The sequence below is a fragment of the Balaenoptera musculus genome, chromosome 2 (assembly GCF_009873245.2).
Source record: "Balaenoptera musculus isolate JJ_BM4_2016_0621 chromosome 2, mBalMus1.pri.v3, whole genome shotgun sequence".
NCBI classification, from domain to species: Eukaryota; Metazoa; Chordata; class Mammalia; order Artiodactyla; family Balaenopteridae; genus Balaenoptera; species Balaenoptera musculus.
In genome coordinates, this window is record NC_045786.1 from 8,390,794 (window position 1) to 8,408,237 (window position 17,444).

General features: G+C 40.4%; 1 pseudogene; it reads left to right on the forward strand.

Moving 5' to 3' along the window:
* Positions 1-8,715: 8,715 nt before the first annotated feature.
* Positions 8,716-9,330, forward strand: LOC118890894 (annotated as a pseudogene).
* Positions 9,331-17,444: the final 8,114 nt, after the last annotated feature.

The window sequence follows — 17,444 nt, forward strand, 5'->3', positions numbered from 1 at the left end:
CACACACTGGGCACAGAAGCCAGCAGAAGCTAGACAGGGGATCAGAGCCCAGTAGGTCTAGGTTTGTGCCATGGTTCCAGAGCTACCAATTACTAGAGTGCAAACAAGGAACAGGACAGAAGCCCGGCAGTATAACCTAGGATTTCGTGGGGAGCAACAGGAAGGGTTGTACCTACAAGCAGCAGGCAGGCTTGTAAGCAATCGGGTTTTCAGGGAGTCACTACATTAGATGTGTGGTTGACAGCGGCAGACTACACCTAGAACTAGTGGACACCGGTTCTTAATCTATTACCCATAGACAGAGAAAATCTATGACTCAGAGACTGTGAAGACTTAGCCTGTGGATGTGGGCACCCACTATCTGTAGGTGGCAGAGACTGACATCCAGAAAGATCCTCCACCAAAGACAAAATAAGGAAAACACACATCTATGTGTGTAGAATAAAATGCACATGTCTGCGGCAGCCCCCCAGCCTCTCAGCACTCCTTTTTTTTTTTTTTTTTTGGTTAGAAGACATTATATGGTTAAAAAGATATATAATGTCCTATCAATTTCACATAAACAACACTCTAGTGTAAATTATCTATTTCTCCACAAATTAAGAATTATCCGAAAGCTGATTTAGGTTGAGGGCAGAAAGAAGGCAAGAGAAATTCAGAGCAGGTAGTGCACTATTAGCCATTGTATTAGTCAGGGTTCTCCAGAGAAACAGAACCAATAGGCCATATATATATATATGGAGAGAGAGAGAGAGAAATTTATTTTAAGGAATTTTAAGGAATTGGCGCATGCAGTTGTGGGAGCCGGCAACTCCAAAATCTGCAGGTGGGCCAGCAAGCTGGACCCAGGGAAGAGGTGATGCTGCAGTCTTGTGTCCCAAGAAATCCTGGAGATAGAATTCCTCCCTCTTTGGGGAACCTCGGTCATTTTCTCTTAAGGCCTTCATCTGATTGGATGACCACCCTCAAACCCCATTATGGAGGGTAATCCGCATTACTCAAAGTCTACTGATTTAAATGTTGGTCATATTGAAAAAGCAACATCTGAACCGGTTTTTGACCAAACAACTGGGTACCGCAGCCTAACCAAGTTGACACACAAAAATAACCATCACAGCCATGAAACAAATTGAGGTCGTTGAACCCCTGAGCTTGGGAGAGAGATAAAGACAAATGTATCTTCTCCCAACTCTTCCTAGATGGTGTGACCAAACCCAAATTTCTCATTCTTATATTTAAGGACTTAGTCCTCGTAGTGCCTGAACACAAGCCTTCACGCGAGTCAGGTCAGCTCTGCCGCTTCCCCATTCACTAGCGTTCACTCGCGGCCACCCCTGATGCTGTGAATCTCAAACCTCTCTGCCTGTCCAGTCCTCCCAACTCCCTCAAGAACAAGCTCCCAACAACGCTTCTCTCCCAAGATTTCTTTCGCACGCGGGCTCACACCGGTGGTGGCACTTTCTTTCTGACCAGCTCTTAAAGGAAAGATACAACACGGCGTCAAAAAGAGCCACAGTTAGAGAAATGAAACCTGGAACTAGAATTCTTCCCTCTGCATGTTAGTCAACCTGAAAGACAGCCATACAAAGGAACGCGTTTGAGAGCCATTCTCCACCTATTCATGAAGCTCAAGAACACGGCGGGCACTCTTCAAGGTCAGCAACACTTTTTCATAGCTGAGTCCTGGTTCCTTTAAACTTTCCCGTATTGCATCATATATTTAGTTGACTGTAGCCAAATTAAGCACAGATGATAATACAGAGTTGATTTTTTATTTTTGAGATAAAATTTACGTGCAGTTAAGTGTATAGATTTTAAGTGTACAATTAAATGAGCTTTGATGAATGTATACACGTGTGTAAACACCACCCTGGTCAAGATAAAGACATTTCACTACAATGCTTTCCTCATGGAATTGACTTTTTAAATTTCTTCTATTTTTCTTTTGTTTTTAAATTAATAGAATTTATTCTTTAAGAACGGTTTTAGGCTACAGAAAAATGAGCAGACTGTGCAGAGTTCCCATGTACCCTCTTAATCCTCCAACCAAGTTTTCCTTACTATCAGCATCTTGCATTAGTATGGCACATTTGTTACAATCGATGAGCCTATATGGATACATTATGATTAACTAAAGTTAACCTTCTGGGCAGCTCTTTGTGTTGTACATTCTATGGGTTTTGACAAATGTATAATGACGTGTATACACAATTACAGTATCATACAAAATAATTTCACTGCCCTAAAAATCCCTTGGGCTTCACCGATTCATCCCTCTCTCCCTCCCCTAACCCCTGGAAACCACTGATCTTATTATTGTTTCCATAATTTTGCCTTTTCCAGAATGTCATACTGTTGAAATCATACAGGGTGCGTTTTTCTGATTGGCTTCTTTCACTTAGCAATATGAAGTTAAGTTTCCTCTATGTTTTTTCATTGGCTTAATAGTTCATTTCGTTTTATCACTGAATGATATTCCATAGTATGAATGTAGCACAGCCTGTTTATCCATTCACTGACTGAAGAGCTTCCAGGTTTTGACAATTATGAATAAAGCTGCTGAAAACATTTGTGGGCAGGTTTTCATGAGGATGTTAAGTTTTCAACTCATTTGGGTAAATACCAAGGAGCATGACTGCCGGATCATATGGTAAGATTATGTTTGGTTTTATGAAAACAAACAAATAAAAAAACCACTGAAGTGCCTTCCAAAGTGGCTGTATTCTCTTGTATTCTCACCAACAATGAACTAGTTCCTGTTGCTCCACATCCTCACTAGCAACTGGTGTGTCAGTGTTTTGGATTTTAGCCATTCTAATAGGTACGTAGTGATATTTTATTGTTGTAATCTGTGATTCCTTAATCACATGATGTTGAGCACCTTTTCATATAATTATTTGCCACTTGTATATCTTCTTTGGTGAGGTGTCTGTTCAGATCTTTTTCCCATTAAAACAAATTGAATTGTTTTCTTATGGTTGAGTTTTAAAAGTTCTTTATATCTTGTGAATATCAGTCCTTTAACAGATATGTGTTTTGCAAAGATTTTCTCCAACCTGTGGCCATTTCTTTCTCTGAACAGTGTCCCTTGCAGAAGTTTTTAAAATTTTAATGAAGTCCAACTGATCAATTTTTTCTTTCATGGATCACGTTTTAGTCTTTGTTTTTCTTTTTCTTTTTTTTTTTTTTTTGGCCGTACCACATGGCATGAGGGATTTTAGTTCCCTGTTCATCTGTTGATGGACACTTAGGTTGCTTGCATGACCTGGCTATTGTAAATAGTGCTGCAATGAACACTGGGGTGCATGTGTCTTTTTGAATTATGGTTTTCTCAGGGTATATGCCCAATAGTGGGATTGCTGGGTCATATGTTTAAATACCTTACTTTTAAATGCAAAAGGACAGCCCATGATCACTAGGCAACTGAGGAACACCTCCAGTGTTGTTCTTTTTCAAGATTGCTTTGGATATTTTAGGTCTTTTGCCCCTCTACATAACTGTTCTGATTTTTTCCGCTATAGATTTGTTTTGTCTGTTCTAAAACCTCATATAAATGGAATCAAATCGTATGTATTCCAGCTTTGTTCACTCAGCATAATGCCTGTGAAATTCACCCATAATGCTGCATGTACAAGTAGTACATTCCTTTTGATTACTGAGCAGCATTATACTGTATATCACAATTTTTAATACATTTTCCTACAGATAGATATTTTTTCTCCAGATTTGGGCTATTATGAAGAGAGCTGCCACAAATATTCACATCCAAGTCTTTGAGTGGATATACAGTTTCATTTCTCTTGGGTATATACCTAGGAGAGAAATTATCAACCCTTTTCCAAAGTGATTTTATAATTTTACATTTTACTCTCAGCAATTTCTGAGAGCTCTGGTTGCTTCACACCCTCCTCTCAACATTTTCCGTCATCAATTTTTTTTAATATATTTTAGCCATTAGAATGGTATCTCACAGGTTTTATTTTGTTTTCAGAAGTGGGTATTTATTTATTTTGGAAACAATCTCAAACTTAAGAAAAGTTGCAGGTAAAGTACAAAGTACATTCCCCCACTTGAACCAGTTGAGAGTAGTTGCCAATATCATGTTCTTTACTCCCAAATAGTATTTTCTACAGAAAAGGATATTCTCCTGCATAATCACAACACCTTCATCAAAATCAGCAAGTTCGCATTATTACATTACTACTATTTAATCCTTTTACCCCGTTTAAATTTTACCAATTGTCCCAATAACATCCTTTAAAGCAAAAGGAGCCAGTCCAGAATCACATACGTACATTGCATTGGTTTGTCACATCTCTTTAGTGTCCTTCAGTCTAGAATAGTTCCTCAGTCTTTCCTTGATTTTCGTGACCTTGACAATTCTGAAGATTACAGAATAGTTATTTTGTAGAACGTCCCTCAGTTAGATTCAGCTAATGAATCCTTGACAGGATTGCAGAAGTGATGCTGTGTGTGTTTTTCTCATTGCATCCCGTCAGGTGGTTTTGACTTCCATTTGTCCCATTACTAGTGATGCTATCTTTGCTCATTTGATTAAGATGATGTCTGCCACACTTCTCCACTGTAAAGTTACTTTTTCCCTTTGTAATTAATAAGTGCTTTATGAGTAGGTAATTTCAGACTATGTAAATATCTGTTCCTCATCTAACTTTCAACTCATTCACATATTTATGTATTTCAAATGTGGATTCATGGATTCTTGTTTTATTCAATGGCTTCTAATTCATTACTATTATTTATTTTGATGTCATACTGTCCCAGATTTTGCCAGTGGGAGCCCATCCAAGCTGGATTCTCTGTCCTTTGACTGATTCCCACCATTCTTTGGAGATTTACTTATTTTCTGGCACAAAATGTTCCAGGCTCATTTTGTACATTCCCTACCCCAGTCCTCAGATCAGTCATGTATTCAAAAAGCCTTGATTCTTTTGGTTGAGAATGGTTTTCAGAAGTCAAGGTTAGGCCTTTAGATGTGCTCATTGCCATTAGGATGTTGATGCTTTTGAGCCTTGTCTGTGATCAGAGCTAGAAATTATATGGGGGTGTGTGTCTACGGATATATATATCCACATATAAACACATATTCATGGACATATATACAGGTATATATGTACATACATACACATATTACATCTATATTTATGTGTTTACTTATGTATATTGAAAGCCATTGATTCACATGAATTCCAATACTACTGGTTCATTCTAGTTTCCTGCTTTTATATTTGTAAACTCCCTTTTCTGACCATAAGAAACATAATACCCACTATCATTAATATACTTTCTGCTGTTTGTTTTCTATTTGTCATATTCATTCTCTGTTCCTCTGTACCTCTTTTCCTGCCTTCTTTTGGGTTATTTGAACATTTTATAGTATTCTACTTTGATTTCTCTGATGGCTTTTTAGCTATATATCTTACATTATTTCTAGTACTTGCTCTAAAGATTTCAGTATACGTCTTCATCTTGTCACAATCTACTTAGGGTTTATATTGTACTACTTTACATAAAATATAGCAACCTTCTTTTACTATAATTTTATTTACTACTCCCCCAAACGTAAAATTTTTCTCATATATATTACACCTACTTACATTATACACCCGACAACACAGTTATAATTTGCAGTATGCAATCATATGACTTTTCAAGAAGTTAAGAAAACAAAAGAAAATATGTACATACCCTTATATGTACCCAAATACTTACCATTTCCTGTGCTCTTTATTGCATCCACTGAATCCAAGTTACCATCTGGTGTCATTTCCCTTCCACTTGAAAAATTCCCTTTAGTACTTCTACAAGAAATACTAAATATACAAGTCTGCTGGTGATACATAGTCTCAACTTTTATCTGAAAATATATATATATTTTTTTTTTTTGGCTGTGCCACGCGGCACGTGGGCTCTTAGTTCCCCATCCAGGGATCGAACCCACTCCCCCTGCATTAGAAGTTCAGAGTCTTAATCACTGGACCACCAGGGAAGTCCCAATCTGAAAATATCCTTATTTGCCTTCGTTTTTTGAAAGATAACTTTGCTACACATAAAATTCTGGGTTAACAGTTTTATTTATTTCAGTACTTAAGGACATTATTCAATTGCTGTCAAGGGTTGGGTTCCCTGGGAGATAGACTCTGAAATGGAGTTTATCCAGCAGTTTGTTTACTAAGGAGTTTCCTTGGTATCAAAAGCTTGGAAAGGGGAAGGAAGCAAGAGTAGCGAAAAGGCAAAGTTGGGCTGTGATGCACGCCCTATAGCAGCCTCAGCTGACTCCCTGGGGGAGATCTGGAGCAGGGATGGCTCTTTGGATCGGCTTGTATTGCGCCAAGATGGTCAGTTCTTTATACTCCTGCATTGATCAGTCACTGGCTGTAGGCATTCCAGGAAGGGACATGACCTTGAGCGAGGCAGCTCTCTACGGCCGAGGCAAAGCCTGAAAGAGGCTGACAACTGAAGGCTGTCTGCCAGCAGGTGGGGCAGCAAGTTTTTCACTGAGGGAATCTGGTTGTGCACCGCGGTCTTGTGGCCTCCATTGTTTCAGATGAGAAGTCTGCCATCATTCGTGTTACTGTTTCTCTTTATGTAATGTATAGGTTGTATTTTCTCCTGGCTCCTTTCTCTTCAGCTTTCAGCAGTGTGTCACGGGTCTAGTGTAGCTTTCTTTGTATTTCTTCTGCTTGTGGTTCACTGATCTCCTTGGATCCATAAGTTAGTGTTTCTAATAAAGTTGGAGGTTTTCAGCCATTATTTCGTTAAATATTTTTTCTTCCCTCATCTCTCTCTTTACTCCATCTGGCACTCTAGTTACATGGATTAGACTGCTTGGTATCGTCCTACAGCTCTCTGAGGATCTGTTTATTTTTCTTCTATATTTCTTCTCCTTTTCCTTGAATTTGGACAATTAGTCTTCAGAGAGTTCATTTTTAATATTTTCACCCAGATTTTATCATTGTCATCTGTGGGAAGGTTAGTCCAACCAAGCTAATCCACCACTCCCAGGAGCCGAATTTCCCAGTATTACTATTTTGCTCCATGCCGGAATCACACCCCCTTCCCCATCCCAGTTTTCTTTGTTAGTAGAATAGGAATTTTATTAAAATGTCCATCCTCCTCCCATGTATCTCTGGGGGTAAATCCTGATTTGTCTATGTCAATGCTGTAATTCATTTCCCCTGCTTCAATGATATGTTTAGGAAGGGTCATCTCTCAGTCAGGAAACTAGAAGCTACTCTCTGCAGGCTAGATATAAAGGGTTCTAATATAGGGAACTGGTGGTTTACCCAGAAAAAAGGCCTAAGGGAGCAGTGGTCAGATCAATCACAACTGACCTTCTCAACTTGAAGCACTCAAGCAGACCGCTCTCAAAACTCACCTTGAAGTTTCTCTGAGTATCACATCCGCTCACAGTTCTGGCTAAAACAGATGGAGAATAATGGCCTCTCCATCACTCTGACTCAAGGGTGCCTCCTGCCCACATGCTCTAGTCTGGAACCGTACGCTAAAGGGGATTCTAGCAAATGTAGCTCCTGCCTTCTCCTCTTCAGAGCAAAGGAGACCTTAGAAGGGGTGGTGACAAGGCCAAGTCAACCACAGGTAATCCAGCACGTGTGCCAAATCAGCCGAAGGCACGGGAGGCGAAGGGAGCTGGAGAGCTTCTGATAAAGATTTGCTGATGAACTAAAGAAAACAAAGACTCACAGTAAGAACAGTCTCTCTTCATTTTCCACTGGATTTTTTTTCCATGTGACTCTTGGAACCAAAGACTCGATCTTATGATCATGGGGGGAGCCAGTTGAGACGCTGGCAGACAGCATCTGTGTGAAGCTTGTCCAATCTGAATTTCTTGTTATGTGAGAATAAATGTTATTATTTAAGTCATTTTCAATTGTTTTTTTCTGTTACTTGTAACAGATGTAACACATTACTTAGATCATGGAGGTAAGTCCCAAAAGAAACCATTTACAGGAGTGAAAATGGGAGCCTTGATGGAACAAGACCAGGGGTAATGAGATGTGGTACAGAGCACATTGGTTTTTATTCTATGCCTTATGCTATTTCACATCGTAAAGAAGACATATGCACTACTTGGACAAAAAATTGAATTAGAAAAGGGACAGTCTGATATCTCATGTCCATCTCCACATTGTGCTTTTCTCGATTTACTCTGATCTGTAGAACAAAAAGAAACGGCAGCTAAATTCAACAGTTCGTCCTTGCTCCTATTTCAGGCGATCATCAATTCCAGCTGCCCGCTGAAGAGCTTCCTAAGTGAATTCCATTCTCATCCCCCTTGATCTACTATCTGTCACCAAAATAATCATTCCTCAGGGCAAATATGATCACATCCCTCTTCTGCTTAAAATCTGTTATCGAGGGACTTCCCTGGTGGTCCAGTGGGTAAGACTCTGCGCTCCCAATGCAGGTGGCGGGGGTTTGATCCCTGGTCAGGGAACTAGATCCCGCATGCATGCCACAAGTAAGAGTCTGCATGCCACAACTAAGAGCCCGCATGCCGCAACTAAGAAGTCCGCATGCCACAACTAAGACCTGGTGCAGCCTAAATAAATAAATTAAATAAATAATAAATAAATATTTTTAAAAATCCTGCTCTCGCTAGGGTTGTCGTGAGTGGCTCTGAGGAAGGCCAGTTTTGGGGGGGCGTCTTGCGCTCACTGAGGGGGCACCTCGGGAACGATGGCGGAAGGAGATAATCGCAGCACCAACCAGCTGGCCGCAGGGACTGCAAGTCTGGAAGAGCAGCTGCAAGGATGGGGAGAAGTGATGCTGATGGCAGATAAAGTCCTCCGATGGGAAAGAGCCTGGTTTCCCCCTGCCATCATGGGTGTGGTTTCTTTGGAGTTTCTGACTATCTACTATCTAGATCCATCCGTTCTGTCAGGTGTTTCCTGTTTTGTTATGTTTCTGTGCTTGGCTGACTACCTTGTTCCCATTCTAGCGCCTAGAATTTTTGGCTCCAATAAATGGACCACTGAGCAACAGCAGAGATTCCATGGAATTTGCAGCAATCTAGTAAAAACTCGACGCAGAGCTGTGGGCTGGTAGAAACGCCTCTTTACACTGAAGGAAGAAAAGCCTAAAACGTACTTCATGACCATGATCATTTCTCTTGCTGCGGTTGCTTGGGTGGGACAGCAAGTCCACAACCTCCTTCTCACCCTCCTGAGAGTGACTTTCTTACTCTTGCTTCCTGGACTAAACCAACATGGGATCATTTTGAAGCACATTGGAATGGCCAAAAGAGAGAGAAACAAGCTTCTCAAACAAAAAGAAAAGAAACATGAATAATGCATCTGCTTTATTCGGTGTGATTAACGGAGTATATATTGTCCTTGGGGACAGTGTCTGTTATGCTGTCTGGATACTAAAACGTTACAGAAGTAGCTTTTGCTGTCCCTCATTCTGCCCTTAGTTAGTAGAAATTCCGACCTGCCAAGTAAGGCTTTATGTCCAGTGTCTTCATGGGTGTGTTCTCATCAGCTGGCCTTATATGGACAACTCATTCATCATTACCACCTGTCTTGGTTTTTCTCACCCAGGGTTAACTGAACTCTTACTTTTAAAATAATATAGTGGTGAACTTCATCCTTTAGTACAGTTAACAGTGGCTTGGGAGAACTGTTCAAGTTGATCTTCGCTTTAGCTGGATACAAGATCGTGGTCTGTGGCTACAGGAAGCTTGTTCTACTGTCTGCTTCCACACTCTGCTTAAACAACTGTCTGGCTTCGTGAATATACAAACCAAGTTTACCACTTCTGATGAAGAGACCAATTAAGATGCATTCCTCATTCTGTCTTAATACCCTGGGAGAAGAATCCTCGTGGAATAACATGAAAGTAATTCCATGGCCTAGTATGTGTTGGCTTCTCCCTTGTGCAGAATGTAGCAATTTGTTGGAAACATTGATCCTTCCTCCCAGATGGGGAATCTGACAGGCTTAGAACTCTTGTTCCCTTGCACTTAAACTTGAACTTAGTACATCCTTAAAGGCTTTTTAGTAGCAGGCTTACACAAGATGGTATTTAGGATTTTTAGCATACCTTTAATTTCAGATTTTCAGCTAACTGAAACTAAAGTACATAATAAGTTAAGAGTCATGTCTATGGCCTTCACTCCAAGACCAGCCAATAAAGAACAAAACTCATCCTGTGTTTAGTAAAATTCATTTCAGTAGAAAATCCTACTAGCTTTTCAAGACCAGAATAAGCCTTTAAAGGTAAGCCTCAAGATTCTCATTTTATGGTAACACTGGCTGCTTTTTGTCCCCATAGATGGAGTGGTTGAAATCTGTAAGAATGAACCTCTGAGGCCTGGAAATGTGACATATTTGGGAACAATTCTTAAACTGATTAACTAGCTGTAATATAGTTTTGTGAATTTATTGCACTGATGCTGTAACATCTGGACCTTGTGGTATATCTGTTCCTAAGTAAGTGCTGTTTTCTCCCCTTTAATATTGCTGTAACAGTGGCACCCATGTAGCATATGTTTGACTTCTTTTTTAATGTTTCGTATACAAACTACCATAATTTACATGTGTTTCCTCATTGTAAATAAGCTTGTCTTCCTATCTGGATTTTTGTGTGTATGTGTGCTCTACCAATTAACTACTTTTGCACTTTTAATCTTGTATTATTTCTTCTACTTTGCTTTGTGTAAAAGGGGAAAAATAAAAAAGCTGGAATCCCCCCACCCCCCAAAAAAAATCCTTAATTGGGATAACCAGCAAGGACCTACTGTATAGCACAGGGAACTCTGCTCAATGTTATATAGCAGCCTGGATGGGAGGGGAGTCTGGGGGAGAATGGATACATGTATATGGATGGCTGAGTCGCTTTGCTGTGCACGTGAAACTATCACAACATTGTTCATTGGCTATACTCCAATATAAAATTAAAAGTTACAAAAAATCCTTAATCGGACTCACATTGTCTCTACCAGATGAAGTCCAAATTCTATAATATGGCATCCAAGACTCTTCAAGATTTGGCCCCTAACGCTCTCATGTACATATTCCAGCTATTCTGAAAATTTTACTTTTCTTCAGACATGCCACGTTCTCTCGACTTCCATTCCTTTGCATACACTGGTTCTTTGGTTTGGAAGGTCCTTCCTAACTAACTCCTTTTACAGCTACCTCTTCTGTGAAGATTTCTTACCACTACCCTCCCCCCCAGTCCTTCTGCAATCTTTTCTTCCCAGTGTGTCATGAATATCTATAGCCTCCATCAGCACAAATTAGACTACAGATCAAAAGTCACTTACTGGGAAGTCTGAAATCCAGAAAAATCTAACGAAAATATTTTTTGGTAACTCATTGGAGGGCCAAAACTGAACTATTTGTATTTATAACCTCAATTGATTCTGCCTTGTGTGAATATTCACTAATTTTGTTGCAGAAATATTAATGAGTTTCATTAGAGTGAAGCCTCAGACCTTACTGGTGTTCTTATGTAACATGTAGCATATGCACCTAAGGCCCATTCCAAAAATGGCTACTGCAATATTTCTCATCCCACAAGTTCTAGAACTTTCACTACTCATCAAGAGGTGAGGTCTATTTCCTCTCCCCTTGAAAATGAGAGTAACATTAATATGGCCTTGATGAGTAAAAGCCGTGAATGACACCCATTGACTTCCAAGGCAAAGTCATAAAAGGTGATATGCAAGAACTTCTGCCAGTTCTCCTCTCTCTCAGAATTCTTCCCTTGGAACCCAGCCACCATATCGTGAGGAAGCCCAGCCACATGGTAAGACCACTTGTGGGTGTTCTTGCCCACAACCCCAGCTAAGGTCTCAACCACCAGCCAGCATCAACTGCCAGATATGTGAGTGAGTGATGCCTTCAGATGTTGCCTGCCCTTGGCATTCAGGTGCCCCAACTGTTGGCCGAATGGAACAAAGACAAGGTGGTGCCACCACGCCCTGCACAAAATGCAGATATATGAGAAAAATAAATATTTTTGTTGATTTAGGGCACTAAGTTTTGGGGTAATTGTTCCACAGCCGTAGTAACTGGAATCCCATCTTTGCAAAAATGTGAAATATTCTGAATTCCAAAACCCATCAAAGGTTTCAGATATGTATACTCTAATTGTGCATTTATATATCAATTTTCCAATGGAATTAGAAGTTTCTAAGAACAAGAACTAAGTCTTTTTATCTTGGTATTCTCAAAACCAATACCTAAGATTGGGTAGGTCCATGAGGCATGTTTATTGAACGAATTTTGAATGAATGGATCAATAAACAAATGAATAAACACAGTTCCAAACAAACGGTTATTTTAAAATAGTTTTGTGGGGGACTATACTTTCATTTAACTCAATCCATTGCTCAAAAATAATTTAGAATGACTTATTTTTATAATTATTTTCAGTTGAGGAGCTATATAAAAAGTGTCATTAATTTTGCTACTTTGTTTTTATCCAAAAGTGTTACCTGTTATGATTACATACTTTACCCATCAAAGTATGTTCCAAATTGTCTTTGGCTGTTTCCAAAAGTCAAACGCATCTTCAAGGATGAAGATTTTCCATTACTGAGAACAATCAAAACAATTTGACGTAAACTCTGAAAGTAATTCCAAAACAGGGATCCCAGTGTTTTTGAACAAGGCAATGTTCAAATGCAATGCAATGCAATGATGCCTAAATGCAAAGATTTCAACATCCATGTCGACAACTTCGGGGAAAAAATTCCATTAATTTGGAGTGTAAGTTCTACTTTGCATGACAAAAATATGTTTATCTCATGGTCACACATATATTTATCTATATGAGGGGAAAGGGAGGAAAGGAGGTAAAGAGGAAATCCACAGTGTCATGAAGACATGAAAAGATGATGTCAATTTATTTTTTAATGTTCCTGTTGAGAATAACTGTTTCAGTGCTCTCAGGGAATCTTATAAAGATGGAATAAACGAGGCACTAGTTTTACAGTTTTGCTGCCCAACGTTTGTTTGATGAGAATTTGGTGGATCCTTACTGCCCTGCTTTCCCCCCTCTTCACTTTGTATGAATAGCATAAGATAGGTTGTATGTAGGGGTACCCGAGGATAACTCACATCCCGAGGAAACAGCACTGTGACAGCAAAAGGTCATTAGATAAATATAAATATTGGGCGCTTCCCTGGTGGCGCAGTGGTCGAGAATCCGCCTGCCAATGCAGGGGACACGGGTTTGAGCCCTGGTCTGGGAAGATCCCACATGCCGCGGAGCAACTAGGCCCGTGAGCCACAATTACTGAGCCTGCGCGTCTGGAGCCTGTGCTCCGCAACAAGAGAGGCCACGATAGTGAGAGGCCCGCGCACCGCGATGAAGAGTGGCCCCCGCTTGCCACAACTAGAGGAAGCCCTCACGCAGAAACGAAGACCCAACACAGCCAAAAATAAATAAATAAATTTATTAAAAAAAAGAAATTAACCACAGTGTCTCAGAAAATGCCAAAAGGGGGACAGATCTTACAAACCCCAGCAAAACTTCTTGAAAATCCTTTCTTTCTCCTCTCTGAAATCTTCACTGAGCCCCACAGGAACAGTGCCTCCAGACTCCCTTCTTTCTCTACATTTCCCCTCCAAATTCCCCTCTCCCCCTCTGCCTCATATCCCCCCTTCCACACACACAGCGCCTTCTTCCTTTTCTGCCTTACCACTCTCATCTTCTGAATCTGTTCCTTTCTCCTTTCGTCACTTTCTGAGATCGGTGGAACTGTCCTCAGCTGCATTTCATTCCCTCCCTCTCCCATTAACCTGGTGCAGGGCAACCTGGGACCAGAGACACAGTGTCGGTGAAGACAGGATTCTCCTTGCCAAGGTGAGAAGCGGGAGAGGCTGTGAATCCTCAAGTATTTTTTCTCTTGTCATACCAACAACCTACAGGCAGAATTACGTTTCACTACACAGTCTGATGGGCAACCTTAACCAGATATACTGTTAGGACATCATCAGGTACAACATGGCCTGGCTATAGTGCCCAGGTGAACAATTCAGGGAACATACTCACTGATAAATATTGCTGCAGCCCTGCTGGAAGCTGGTTAAATTGGTATTATTGATTTCAATGACTGGGTAAGCAGTCCTACGAGGAGCTTTCTCATGTCTGGGGCTGCCTCATTCCTGAGGACCTCTTCCTTTTCCGGATACCTCAGCACCACTTTTCTAGGCCTAAGATGGTGTTTACAGCTCCAGAAAGTGCCAAGAACCCTCCTACATCCCCATACCCTCCCTTTCTCTCTGGACTCTGAACCCTGGGTGAAGTTGTGGAGACTGAAGTGTAGGGAAGCTACCAGAACAGAAATCCCTGTTAATGATACGATTGCCAAATAAAATATAAGCCACCCAGTGAAATTCGAATTTCACATACAGAATGAATGATTTTTTAAATGAACTATAAGTATATCCCATCAATATTGGGGACATACTAAGAAATTGTTCATTCTTTACGTGAAATTCAAATTTAACTGGGGGCTTCTGTTTGATTGTTTGCTGCTACCTAGATCTGGTAACCCTAATTTATGATAATCAACCAAGAGTGAAAACCTTAGGCTTAAAAGTGGGAATTCCTAGGTATATACTGCCTCTGGAGTTGCCCACAAGAAAATATACCGGAAACATCAAAATATCAAAAAAGCAGTCTCTGAAAACGTCAAGATCAGACAGAGGGAGTCTGCAGCATTAAGATGCTTAAGTAGCTGGAAATGTTTTACTGGTGTCCTACAGACAGAGACCAAGTCAGCTTGTCCTTAGAATATATGGTGTGGTAGCCACATGAAAATGTACTTGTCAGCAAGCATAGATGAGCTCAAAGTCTCTTCTCAGTTCCAGGAAAGGGAGTTGGGAATTTCCAAGCAAAGAGCTTATAGGAATGTTTAAAAATCGGAAGGAAATCTACATTGCCAAACTGACAGATGATGCAGATCAAAGACACTACAACGAAATATAACTACACTGACTCAGAAAACTTAAAGAGGGGTGAGGGTAGTCATCGGCCAAAGTGTTCAAAAAACCCATGATTTTTTTTTTTCCTTGAAAAACACTAATACAATTGAGTAGAAAAGTGAAAATGTGGAGTGATAAGTACAGTCTAATCTGGCTAATTCTCACTTTCCTATCTTCAATCCTGATCATTCTCATAAAAGAAGAAAAAAAAAAAAGAAATTTCACCCTAATTCTTCAGAAAATGAAACTATTGCAGTGTCACTTCATAGGGCTAAATCATTATTTTAGAAGCAAATACGGAACATATTTTTACATACTTATACACTATTTCAGTTAAATTAGTAAAAATTATTAGAATTGTATAGATGTATCTATATAGATTATTGATTACTAATAATCAAATTATAAAACCAGAAGAATCACCAAATTACCCAAGTTTCATAGCAGATATCCAATTTATTTGTTTTGCTTTGCTGTTTTAAAAACTATTGCTACATTACCTCCACTAGATACAGATCTCATCAAAGCATTCTTGAGCAAAGGTTTTAACTACAAAGGATTTCACAGGTGAAATGAGCCCATTTGGTCCCCCAACAAGGATGGAACAGAGCCCGTACAAGTTTAGGGGCAGCAGTAGCTATGGAAAGTAATGAGTGAGAAGCAGCTTCCTGTACGAACAACTATCCCCTGTTGCCTGAATAGGATGGGGGCTCCCAGGTGAGTTTGAGTTAATGATAAGATTCAGCCCGAGCAAAAGCAGAGCTTCCCTGAGAACAGATCAGGGAAATGGGAAGAGGTATTCGGAGCATATAAGAGGAGTGGAACAGGAAGAGGCTTCAGAGTGAAGGCACAGGCTGTAACAGATGACAGTGCTGTTTATGTCTCCTCCGAAGAAGTCCAAAAACGACTTCGCACGTTCAGCGCTCCGTTTGAAAGGATGCTATTCTGCTGAAATATGACTTCAGAGTCATGATGGTTAATTTTATGTGTCAACTTGACTAGGCCATCGGGTCCCCAGATTGAACGTTATTTCTGGGTATGTCTGTGGGAGTGTTTCTGGATGAGATTAGCAGTTGAATCAGTGGACTCAGTAAAGTAGATCCCCCGCCCCAATGTGGGTGGGCATCATCCAATCCATTAAGGGCTTCAACAGAACCTTGAATAGAAAAAGGCAGAGGAAGGAGAAATTTGCCCCTTTTGCTTCCTACCTGCCTGCTTGAGACGGGACACTGACCTTCTCCTGACCTTGGACTGGGATTTGCACCATTAGCTCCTTTGGCTCTCAGGACCTCAGACTCAGACTGGAATTACACCACCAATTTCCCTGGGTCTCCAGCTTGCAGATGCATTTCATGGGACTTCTCAGCCTTCGTAATCACACGTGCCAATTCCTCACATAAATCTCTTTATCTGTATGTCTACTGTTAACCTAAAACAATAAAGCAGCCAATTATTTTACCAGGAAAATGGGTTTATACTGGAGCAGCAAAGAATTGCCATTCAGGGTACACAACTATGGCGAACCACCTGCAAGTCTGGTAAAACAAAGGAGAGGAAACTTTTTATAGAGGAGAAGGGAGAGTTCGGCGGGGCTATTACAAGCAAAGAGTCCATTGGAGGAAACTGGGAGTTGGAAGTACAGTGGCTTTTCATTGGCTGAGTTGTAACAGGCTCTGATTGGCTGAGCTGTTGCCAGACAGAGAGAAAATTTTCCTTCCTCCTACTGGCCTTATTAAAGTAGTGTCACTTCGTGCTGGAGATACAAAGTAGGTCTCTTTCTTTTGGCATCTGTATTGACCTCAAGCGGTATGTGTGTGATCGCTGTTCTGCCTCCCAACTCCATTTCAGTGAAGTTCCCTTCATTAATTTTCACAGTATGTATATGTATTCTATATGTGTATGTATATGTATATCTATATATCTATTGCTCTTCTATTGGTTCTGTTTCTCTGGAGAAGCCTAAAACAAGTCCATTAAGCATCACAGAGGGAAATGAACCCATACTCGCCAACCTGGAGGCCTCCTCTGGAAATTCCTCTCTCCCCACCCCCAATCACTCACCATCTGAATTCCATTTCCTATGTTTCATTCAGCGTTTTAGAAGTGACCGCCCTGTGAAAACAGCAGCTCTTTCTCATTTTAGCAGCTAACCAAACTGTAAACTCACCGAAGGCAGGAGAAGTCTCTCAGATCTGTATTTCCTAGGGGCCTAAAACCTAGAAGCAAGTGCTTTGCGCATAGATAGAAGTTTCAGTGAATTAATGAGTGTAATCTCCAAATTGCTAACATTTACAAACAGTAATTAGCATTGTATTATTAATCTCCAAAATCAAACAAGACTGAATCACAGAGACCATTCTGCCTTTACAGTTCTCACACAGACTCCTTCAGAAAAAGACCGAAGCACTCTGTCAGGGGAGTGGAGAACAGACTGCAGACTCCGGAGGTATGGCTGTGGCTTTA